Below are 13,012 nucleotides of genomic sequence, written 5' to 3'. Positions count from 1 at the left end.
ACTGTCTCTTTTGATCTAATTCAATCAATGCATCCTTGCTGAATAAAATAATTAAAAAAACTATATAAAATGTATAAAATATAAACATTCATAAAATTGTATAAAACGTATAAAAAATATAAACTTCATAAATATATACGAGAAAAACTACAGAAATGCCTAGTCAAATTATTGCAAGCCATCAGAACAGTCCTCTACAAGGCCCTGCATGTACACAGTCCACGTGCGCATGTGCGCCGTTGACCTTTTTCAGCAAAACTTGATCAGTCAACTTCGCTCAGTCGTCTTTTACCAAAAGTAATTATGCCCTAAGGAAGCTCACACAGGGACAAACGGAGCGGTTCATACCTCAGAACTGGTCACATCTCCTCCGCTGATCCTTTCACAGGGAGTGTACTGGCGTAGAAAACCTCTTCCTGACTCTTCTCTTTGAAAAAATAAAAAAAGTACCTCCACAAAACATGGCACAGGAAGTACCCCCACACAGTGTGGCACAGCACTGGCTGCCTCACACATTCAGTGGCACGTATACCCCTCAGCTTCAAAGGCAGACAAGCTAGAAACCAGTTTGGTATTTTTCCACTTAAACAAAGAGGCCTTTAAAAGAAAGAAATCAAATTCACACCATTGTGTAAAAATCCAGAAGTTACACAAATGAATGAAAATATTTGGTAAAATAAAGGCAGGATACAAGCACAGCTTTATGTGATAAATTCAAACACAATAAAGGCTGGACTCTTTCAACACTCATTTCTGAAATGATATACAAGCTTTATTATTACAGGTTATGGACCATAAGGCAATTCAGCATCAGTTAGTAAAATCACTCGAAAAACAAGTCAACCAGAGAGAAAGATTGATCCATAGATCTTGATAAAAGAGCCTTGTGTTAATAGAGACAGTGTTCTGTCTTTTTCCTGCGTGTTTGTGTGTTACACGCCGTCTCGCAGTGTGAGCGTGGAGCGTGGCTGAGTGGGGATTAACTCTGAACACTGCCATAATACAGCGTGTGTGTGTCCTCGGAAACACTAACACAAGCAAACCACGTCCCACTGCCCCTGCAGACACAAACACTCACACACACACACACACACAATGTCACCCAAGAGAGGGAAACCTCGCCTCTGATGATCCTCATCCAACCTCTCTCCCACAATTCTCCTGCATTATTCACTCAAAGACACACTGTACAGGAATTCCTGTCTCACAGACTCAACCTGCGGCCCACGCTACGAGGAGAGAGAGGGAGACATGCGAGAGAGAGAGAGAGAGAGAGAGAGAGAGAAAGAGAAGCCGGTACGGTGGACAACAATTATGATAATTGCCAGGGCACTCAGCTGAAGGATCAATCAGCTGTGATTACAAACCCTCCTGCATGATCAAATATTAATCTGCTGTACCTTCAGTCTGACCTGCCAGCACAGAGCCTCTTACCGACTTATGCATTAAGCGATTTGCACAAGCTGAACTCATAGCACCTAATAATATTGGACATGCAAGTCAGGGCATTAAAGGGATCTTCCAGGAACTGAATTGACTTACAATAAACAGGGTAAAAATAGCCCAGCATAACAGCCAGGACAACCCTTATATGACAGTCCAATTATATTAAACAAGGTATGACTGTAAAAACCAATTAGGGCAAATTCCATGGGCCACCTGATGGATTTTGTTCTTGTCATGTCCTGGAGAGCCATGGCTGCAAAGTCAAAGACAGAAAGGTCAGCATGTAATCACAGTAAACAGATACAATACAGCAAAAGATACCATTCATTTTTACTTCTCGATTCTGAGAAGGTGAAGATACAATTTTGCAAATAATTTATTTTTAAATGGTTACACATGTAGAAAGTTTGACATTTTGCACAAATAAGATAGTCAAGTCAGACTATTAAACCCTAATTAAGGGTTTAAATTTAAGACTAAAAAAAAAAAGAAATTAATAAAAATATTTTATTATATGATTAGTATTTATATTGGTTTTACTAATATTTTAAGTTATATATAATAGTATTTATTATGTTAATTTTACTAATATTAGAAAACCATAAAAAAACAACAACAATAGTATTTATAATAGGAACGGTGTTTATATTATATAATATTATTTATTAATATTAGTTTAGCTAAAATTAAAAGCAATGATGATAACTAAATTAATCTGAATATTTTATATTTAACATTAATTAATTGAATTCAGACTACTAGAGTACAGTTACATTCATGTAGAACTGGAGACAGGGGGATTGATTGAGACACTTTCAAGACATCCCATAAACTTAATCTCAATTTAATCACTATTCAATTTAAATTTAACATATGCGTTGATATATGATAATCCATTCTGACTGGAATATTCACATCAAACAGGACAATGATTGAATTAATAGCCACATTAATTACTTTGTATGCAGACATGTATTAAAAGACAAGTGTCTGTTTCTTTTGTGGCAGACAGCAAATGGTGGTTAACGGGATTAATATGACATTACATCAACTCAGACACTCGACATTTAATAACACAAAACAGCTTGTGGAAATCATAGGATTATTCCACAGGATTATAACAGTGCCCCCCACCAGCACAGACCTGAGAGCAGATAGGGACTCCAGATTACCTAATCTACTTACATCTACAAAGCATATTTAAGTCAATATATGTTTTTTGAATTACACAGATAAGGCTTATTCGACGATCATAATCTTATTTGAAACCGTATTGTTTGGTCTGTTGGGTATTAGAGATAACAGATGTCATGGTTAGCCTCCAGTAAACACTATTTGCGCTACAATAGTTTGCGTAGATGCATCAGGGCGCTAAATGCTGGAAGAAATGTGGGGGGAAAACAAACAAAGATAGAAACAAAAGCAGTCAGAAGAGGAAGGGGTTTAATGTAATATTTTCTTTGTGAACTGCAGAAGCTGAATGATACTGAGTGTAGTACATTAGCATTTGAAAAACAAGAGAAGCTAAATATATTTTTACTTCAGGGTGACTGATGTATTTAAAAAGAAAAACAAGCAGGGCACACACAAAGTTAGAATAAAATAAAATATTTTAGGTAATGTCCAATTTTCAACTTTTTGTTATTTTACATAAAATAGGTGTAAATGTAATAATGTAATCTGTTTTAATATACACACAGGAGACGTTATTTATTTTCAAGAAAAAAAATAAAATAAAAAATGCTTAAATCTCTTATACTAGCAGGTCTAATTTCAGGCCTTTATTCTGAAAATGAATCTCACTAATAATAGATTAACCCAAATGCTGGTTGGGGGCTAAACGAACTCTCAGCAGGGAAAACTTGGCAGTGTCAGGTACTGAAACGCTGTAGCAGCCCAGTGAGAGAATGTGTGTAAATACTCTGTCGTAAACAGGGTGGGAGATGGTCTGCTCTTTGAGACACAGCCACGTACAAACAAGAGCCCAAATGTAAACCAGACTATAACAGTGAAACCAAGACCCCACCGGATCCTTTTACAAATAAATCAGAGAAAGTAAAGGGAGTCAGCATTTATTTGGCCTCTCGACTGAAATTTTAGTAATTCTGGTCTCTCAAATAAATATCACATGATATTTAAAGAGTTCAGTTTCTACGGTACAGTAGTCTTAAACAATTACTGTATTGACCTCACAACATGGCAGCTTTGTATGTTGGCATATGTTGGATTTAAATGTACTAAAACAGGCATAGCATGCAGTAACCAATAAAAATGACCGTGCAACAAGATTGCTGAAATTAGCCCAGAGAAATATCAAACAATTTTGTAGCTTATACAGTACAGATTTAATATGTATGTTCCAGAAAATTTCCTATTCCCTTTTTTAGGAGGCTACTGTATGAGAAAATGCATGCATGCACACATAAATTGATGTTAAATTATTCTGCTAATTATTAGGTTGAAAAGATAAAATAAATAAATAAATCATTAAAAAAAAGTGTCACATTAGTTTACTCCAAATGTCCACAATAATATAATCTTTTTTGAGACTAAAACACTATTAAAACCTCGTAAGCAAAATAAAGAAAGAAAAAAAGAAAAAGAAAACGATCAAAAACAGATTTAGAAATGATCAGAATTAGCTGGGACGCAGTTTTGTTTAGGCAACATGATGGCATTTTACGTGTGAACATAGAATACTTGAAAAGACACAAGACAAAACATTTATACACAATTACGGTGCACAGAATCTTGCGGTGAGCAAAAGGATTGTATAGGATTATTACAATCCTACAGCTTTATTTGTCTGTGAAAGGTTACAGAAGGACGCGCCATAAAGAGTTTTGGATTAGTTCTAATAACTAAGAAATAATTACAGTAAGTACAATCTAAATAATGCACATTATATTAAGTTTATGTTAATATACTTAATCCTCAAATGCGTCATTGATTTCCATTTTGAGTCTGATGATGCTAGGATAATATTAATCATATAAAAAAATACAAAATGTACCTTTTTAATATGTTGTAATTAAATGTGATGACAAAATCTGAAAATCTGATCGGAAACAAACTGTAAAAAAGACAATTTCTTCAAACAAAAATGAGTCATACCACATAAATTCAGTTGTTATTTAATTATTATAATGCATTGTGTATTACACACATATAATTATTTATATTCTAAACATAATGGTGGCATCAGCTTGGGTCTACATTTGACCAGATCGCAGTTTCACTAAGATACTTTACACATTACGGTCACAATGTAAGAGCGCTGATGAAGTTGCTCATCTTCTACATGGCATTAGCTCATGTTGGGGTCAAAGGTCAATGGTACAGACAAAGATCCTCTCCCTTGTCACTCCTCTCCCCCTATTCCTCCTCTAATTGTACAATTGGATTAGTGTAGAGCCTTCCCCCAATAAGAGAGCTCCCCAGATTTAATATGGCGGTGGAATCTAGAATATAAGATAATTTAGATAGAAAACCCATGACTCGAGGCTTGTGACATCCAATTCTTGACAAAGCTACTGACATATGCACGTGTGTGTATGTGTGTGTGTGTGTGTGTGTACCCTATCATCCATAAGACTTCCAGCACACCTGAACACACAGTTTAAGACAGGAAAATTAGGCAGACTGTTGAGCACCATTTTCACTGCAAGAAGAGCCAAAAGAACTTTAAGAATCTCTTCCAATTAACTTCATGAAAATGACTGCAGCGTGTAATGACAACTTCCTCCTAATTGTAACTTTAAAATAGAGCTGCAGTGCTCCAAAGATACACTCCATTAGCTGTCAGATAAGAGAAAAGCGGTGACAGAACTGCCACACAGTCAACAGTTATAAGACAGCCAAACTGTGAAGAGACTCTCTTCTGAAGCCAGTGAGTGAGAGATCGGTTTTAAACTGCTAAAATCATTGCCAACATGTAAATGAATGTCAAGGGAGAGGTTGTCACAAAACATAAACACACACCAATATACGCACAGGTGTGCGACACTGACACTGAATTGGTAAAAGCTGCTGCACGGGATCTGTATTTAGTTAGGATTTTGATCAGTTATATTTAATGTGTACATTTGTACAGTGAAGTGAATTAAGTATTTTTCGAGACATATATCATTACGTATACGTGTAATTTAATCAATTTCTTCCTCATTTCTTTCCACAATAAATGTGAATAAAAGCTTATTTAAATTATCCTCACCATATATGTTGTTAGCATTATATATTACTTTTTCAATTTTTCTTTTCACACCTGTTTTTAAAGTCATGGTAACAGGTTTACAATATCAGCATGTCAATTTATCTTTTTATAAATTCTCTGTTCCATCTATCTGAAATTGTAAAGACAAAGCTTGTCATACTATAAATATAAATGACCATAAAACATAATTCATTCATCCATACCCAAAACATATACTGTAAATGCATCCTATTACCTGGCTATTAACACAGTTACTGATTCCAGATGATTTACAGCCGATTTGCTATGTTGATGAAAATATATATATAAATGACAAATAATATTAATGACAAATAATATTAACAGTAACAACAGGAATAATAAAGGAGGTTATTATCAATTTTATAATAAAAAAGAGAAATGTGTTTAAGATTTGAGTAGGCCTCATATCATACGGTTCCCTAGCATACTACAATCAGTAAAGACACACTAAACATAAATACACACCTCTCTCCTCTGAATACTGAGAACTCCATGATACCGGTGCTTCCCGCCGCATCACTGCTCGACTGCCCCTCACTCTCCCCGAAACCAACAACAATTTCTTTTCTTCTCTCTTTTCCTGCTTCTCTCTCTCACTCTCTTCCTTTCTCATTCTATCTCTTTTCTAGAGTCAATGTCACAGAACAAGACTCAATGCTGCTGCATCACACAGCACAGAAGAGAGGGAGAGAAAGAGCTTGTGAGAGAAGAAATAGAAGAACAAAATTCTGAAAACCGTTAAATGTAGTAGCTGATAATCACACTCTTCCCCCTTCAATCTTCTCATTTATACTAATTTACAACAAAACAAAAGCATGAAATCTTATTTAAACAAACACTTCAAGTCAGGAACAATTCAAAAACATTCCATAAATATATAAATATAGATATATTTTTATCTCTTTCTCTTCCCTTCTCAAGGGATACTGTACACCACTTCATTTGAGAGTGTGTGTGTGTGCATGTGTGTGTGTGTGAGAGAGAGATCGTGAGTACCGGGAAGCAGTATGAAGCTTTTCAAGTTTCATAGTGAAGATGCAGCAGCACCACCTTCTGGTAAGAACAAGTATGAGTAAAAAAGACACCAGAGAGGGAGAGAAATGAACTTTAAGGAAATAGAATGCAGAAAAAGTGTGAACAATCAGAGAGAGAGAGAAATAAAAACCTTTACAGTGATTGCATTAAATTATACTTTTCATCATTTTCATCATTGCGTAATGAAAACAGAAAGCTTACCTAGACCCCACCAAGCCGTACATTCATATTTCTCTGCCTCCCCCTCTCTATTCCAGCTGTGGTTAGAATAGAGGGATGTAAATAATCATCTGTGTGTCTCACCCCCATTTCCTACAGAGGATCTCCTGCCCTCTAATAACAACTTAATCAGTGTGATTACACATTCATCACCGCGTGTGTGTGTGTGCACACGTGTGTTGGGTGTGTGTGAGTGTGTGTTTGGGGGGGGGGGTTGTTTTAGTTGGGAAATGAAATATTTGGGACCAGGTCCTATGGCCTGAGAGAGGACAGCAAGTCACACGGCAGCTGTATAAACACCCGGAATGTTCTGTGGACAGGTACAAGAGAGACTCCAAATCTGCAACAGCCCAAAACCATTAAGGTGCTATGGAAAAGAATGAATAGAAGAGTCATATTAAAAACATGAATGATTAATTATTGAAAATACGACAGTAATGGTGTTGCCATGGCTAACTAGGAATCCAAAATAAGAGCAATGGCACTTTTCATACTTGAATGGGAGTGAATGCATTCAGTTTTGATGTGAGAACTTTGCACGCAAATTGCCCACATCCACACACACAAACTAAAACTGCTGTGAGGATGTTTCTTTCTGTGTGTGTGTGTTTTTTTGTGTGTGTGTGTGTGTGTGTGTGTGTTTGGTAGCAGCTATTAATACAAAACTACCGGGCAAATAAAAAAAAATTAAACCAGTATTACTTTGCAGCCATTGACTGTCTTTTTGAACACAAAGCAAGATTTATAAACCATAAATGACAATCCAGAAATGTTTCTGTAGTAAAAGGTTTTTTAAAAATCTGACGACAACAATTTTTTGTTAATCTTATGGCGAATTACGTTGTTCACTTCAGTCATCAACATAATGATACAATCAAAAAAAAAAAGTATGTTGTTGTTCATTTGTCTTGAATTAATTAACACTTTACTACATTTTCTTCATATGCTCAAAAATAATAACCGATATGTGACATAATTAGCTTAGAAGTGAAAATTGTTTCAAATTCCCATGACGTGTATTTAACTGCAAGGAAAAAAAGCATCAGCACCTGTGCTATAAATTATGCTACTTGGAAAAAGGTTACGTTGACAACAACCTAGGCTAAAAACTTTTTCAACCTCGCTGTATAAATTGCATGCATAATAATTATGCAAAATAATTATGCAAAAGTTTTCCAGGGCTATGTGTTCACAACCTCACACCTTTGATAAATATATTAGAGGCCTTTTTGCATATGTAAAGGTGAGATATATGCAAGCGAGATGTGGGTGTGACGCAGGCTATAAAGTTTAAAAATGATTTGAGCTCTTTATGCAGTCACACCTGTTGAGAAGAGTCGAGCTCAGGAAGGTAGTGTGAGCAGGAGACGGGAAGCAAACACAATTACAGCATAGACGGCAAATCATATCAACAGCTTCCCATGTTCCAAGAATTAAGCTGCACACAAAATGATTAAAGAGAAACTACAATGATGATCAACTTGTGTGAACCTTTCATGCAAAAGTGGTTTTTGGGGAAAAAAAAATAAAAAAGCTCCTCTGTATCACTGAAGATTGGAAGCCATTGTCTTTCTTTGAAAAGGAACAAACACATCTCCCTGATCTTTATCTTAACATTAATTCAAAACAACTTCAGTTCAGTCACAATTGCTTGTGCACACGGAAGCTAAAATCAAGAATGATTGACTTTTGCTTGTCGTTCTGCTTGCTTTTTGCTTACTATCACTACCTCTGGCATAGATCTGTGTGCTCTAATCATCCTTTATTGAAGCCTCTCCCTCTGCAGCCTTTTCAAACCCTCGTCAGCAGTAATGGCCACATATTGTTTCTGTGAGTGTGAATTGATTTATATCAGCAGTAAAGCATCCCCAGACATGCAGAGAGGGTCATTGGAACCCAATAGCAATTATATGTGTTAGTCTGAACAGAGAAGGCCGGGGAAGAAGTCGGATCAATACTGCCAGCAAAGGTCAGGAAGATCCAGGCAACAAGGAACAACAAGGAAAACACTGTGTGCATGTGTTATACCATCTGGATGTGTGGAAGAATATTTCTACAAATCCAAGAATCAACTTTGTGTAAATCCATTCTTACCTAAATCGCCATTGGATTCAATGAGGCTATTTATGTACAGAAGGATTTACACGAACACATTCGTTCTGCTCCTGTGTTGTGAATGAGGCCTATTAGGTCAGGCGGTGTTTTTCTCTGATGACTGGAAGTGCAATTTCATCTATATTGCTATTTGAGAAAGGAATCGCTCAAAAGTTTTGTGTTTGAACTTTGTTTAAACATTCTAGGCCTTGCATATGATCTTCATCTCTCCCTTTCCCTCAGCCTTTAATTACATCGCCCTCACTCCCGCCATTAATATGCTGATCTCATTATGACCTACATTACCCGGATTAACGGATTCAGTAGGAAACTGGAAACCAGCAGCAAACAGTGTTTCCTTCCAGAATTCCCATTACCCAAGATTCAGGTTGTTTTCCTCCCTTTATTCTCCGCCATATTCTCTCTTTCTCTCTTATTCTATTCATCTGAAGTTCTTTCTTTCTTTATATCGAGTTCAAACCAGTGCCAGATCTCTCTTTTCTCTGCATGTGTGTGTGTATGCATGAGTCTCTAAGGAGGGTTTGAATCCATATTAATTTCCTCTCTGGCAGTTATGTGCTTTTGTATGAACTGTGGGGTTTCACTTCTAATCTGTCAGTAATTCAGTAACGTGTAAACTAATTATGCCACACATATTTATGTAATTGGTTCGGGGGCCAGAAAAAAAAAATCAATCTGTTGGTTGAGAATGCATTAAAGAGAATGGAGTTATTATAATCATATGTCAAATGCTGATTATGTTATGAAAGTAAAAAGTGGATGTCAGCCACAGGTCAATACAGAGGCCCCCCGGCTCCATAAAAATCCACACTAGTGCGTTCAATAATGGTAAGAGCGCGCACACACATCTATTAACTCTTATTCACTTTCTCATACACACACACACAGATCATTGTGCTCTCTCTGGGGCACGGATGGTATTGATATTGCTTCACATAAAAAGCAATTCTGAAAAGTTTGATCTAGTGTTTAGGATTAGCAGGGCTCCTGACATCAGTAAAATGATTCCAACTGGAGGAAAATACACACACCCGAACACACATACTGTGTCTTGAGTTAGCATGGAACATTATCCGCAACATGATCAATAAGGAGCAATAGCCAATCAGGGACTAAAGATGCTATAGAAAAGAGTGACAGAGAGAGAGAGAGAGAGAGAGAGAGAGAGAGAGAATATTGTTGTAGGGAAGAGAAACAGAAAGAGAAAGCTCATAGTTTTAAAAAAAATCTACCGCATAAGAAAAACTGTTTAAGTGATCTATGCCTATTTTATTAATATAATTCAAAATAATCATTTTCAATTGATCTCTCGACCTTCCAGAGTAAACCAAACTCAAAACTCCCAAGTTTACCTCATATGTTTTGTATTCATGTTTAAAATTCTTAATTTAAGAGTAAACAGTTGCTTTCTTCAGTCATTCTGAGCAATTCTGTATGCTGTCGATTTCGTCAGCTTCATCGGTGCCCTGAATAAATTCTGACCCTGATCAATCTAATCAATAATAATTAGAAAAATAAATAACACAATGCAATGTAAAATACAATTTCACCATTGCACAGATAAATCCTCACAGATTAGTCAGAGTTGCAACTACTGCAAAATAAGTAGATTTTTTCTATGTGAACTTTTTTCTTCATGAAATAAGTAGATAAGTGAGAAAAGAAAAAACACTCAACGTTACTGTTCCATTAGCCCCATTAAACAATGTTTTAAAAGATAAAGTATTAAAACATATAAAGTATTCGATACCATAAGCATTAAATACAGCGTAAGTTCACAGCCAGGCTGGATGCGATGTATGCGAGCGACTGCATTACGCTCATCAAGCATCCTCTGCTGATCTGGTAACAATTACAGCTGACAAGGTTTATGATTGATAACCTTTGTTTACAGTGTTTAAAGAGGGGGCAGATTTCAAAACATCATTTCCCTGAGCACATAAATAACCGGGACTTAAATTGACCCCTCATCCGCAGAAAGGCATACTACGCCTGTCCCAAAAATGTTCGACAATCAAACAACAATAACAGTTTCCATCTTCAGCATGAAATTATGTCCATTTTAAATCCCCAGTCATACATCTTCAGCTGACAGCTCTCAGCCAGCTGTAACGAGCGCAGACGTAAATACAGGACGTAGCTTTACACTGTATCCTCATCTAGAAGCCTGCGCTGATTACTAATGTCTAGATTTCCATCTAGATGTTGCCGACAATGATTGCTAGTGTCTGACTCTGTATTACACAGCAGGAAAGGAAAAGAGGTGCTAGTATGCGATATGATTATGAAGACACTGAGGATTATGTATTACACCGTCTATTTTTAATTATAAGCATTTTGCTGGTGATTAAATGCTAGACTATTGTGATTAAATTCACATTTATTATACAGATTAAAGGAAAAGTGAAGAATTATAGGAAAATTATAGCAAAAAACATTGTGTAAACGTACAGAATAAAATGTCTAAGGTGGTCCGACAGGCTGCCTGTAGCTCGTGCAGCCGGCAGCAGAGCAGATGTAAGTCAATATGGGCTCATATGGCACGCTGGAGGCACAGAGACTGGAGTCTACAGACCAGCAATCTTCATCTGAACATCAGTGGCTCCAGATATGGATTTGAAACCGCCGGTGGGAACTCACACTTCATAACAGAAACTTCCTGTCTCTGTGTGTCCCCCTCTTCTGTGGCTCACCACTCGTGTCACATCTCTCTCTCTCTCTCTCTCTCTCTTCTTCTCTCAAAAGACGTCTTTCTTCTTGTTTTATGGATTAGAGCGCATCAGCACTAATGTGTCTTTTCATTAATTATGGATGCAATTTTGTGTCCTTGTCCAACACTTATTTATTCAAAAGGAGAGCAGCATCTGAAGTCTGAGCTGAGGGAGAGGAAAGAGGAAAAGTGTAATCTCCTGCCACACCTTTTACACATTCATAGCTTAGGTCTCATTATTCACCTGGGCTTGATGCTCGGCAAACACACACAGCCCATCTGCTTTGAGAACCCCCTTCTAATGAATTCACCTGTCCTGGGAGCAAAGCAGTGGCCGTGGTCTGATCCGGGAGGCTCAACATAAATGGCGATCCAAATCTATACAGATCCTGCGAAACGGAATGGATAGCGGCGGTCCACGCTGGGAATATGTACTTTAGGGTTAGCAGGGCATCTCAAAGTAGCTTTTCCTCTCCCACACACTCACTTTTCCTCTCCCCTTTTCCTTTATTTCTCTCTAAAGCCCTCTCCTGTTAAACAAATTGCTGGTACAGGGATGTGTAGTCTGGGCTAGCTGATCAGGCTTTGATGTGAACAAGTCAGTAAGAGGTCATCTGTCTCCGAAAGCACTGCCGAGGGCTCCAGTGAGCTAATATACTTGGCATGGGCACAAGTAGAAGACAGAGAAAGAAAGATAGGTACATAGATAGACGGGGGAAAAAAAGAACGAGAAAAGCAATGGGTTATGTAACCCAAACGGGACCTGTATATCATAGTATGTCATACATAATAAAGGCACAAGAAACTTTATTAAGCATGAAATTCATAAGAGATTCAATATTTTTTTAATAAATTATTATAAAAAATATTATATTCATTACTAAAAAAAAATACATTATTATTATAAAAACATTAACTCTATATGTATTATTTAAAATAATTATAAAAGCAAGAATAATAATAATATATTAGAAAACCGTATGTTTATTATATTTAGTGTCCAAGACAAGATTTTAAATCTCACCTTTCCATTTTCTTAGTTAAATAAAAGGTGAATGAATATGCAGTAGAACTGAACAAATAAATAGAATAAGATTTTTTGACTGCATCCCTTGTATGAAGGATGCTTTACATATAAAGTTTGTTTACTTATTTATTTATTCCCTTTTATGCAATGCATGTCCCAATTCTCAAGATACATCCAAAATGTGAATTTTGCCTTTAAATGTAACGAGACATGGAAGAAACAGTCC

This window comes from Cyprinus carpio, chromosome B7 (genome assembly GCF_018340385.1).
Source record: "Cyprinus carpio isolate SPL01 chromosome B7, ASM1834038v1, whole genome shotgun sequence".
Classification (NCBI taxonomy): domain Eukaryota; kingdom Metazoa; phylum Chordata; class Actinopteri; order Cypriniformes; family Cyprinidae; genus Cyprinus; species Cyprinus carpio.
The sequence above is the reverse complement of the archived record's forward strand: the minus strand, read 5'-3'. Positions refer to the sequence as shown.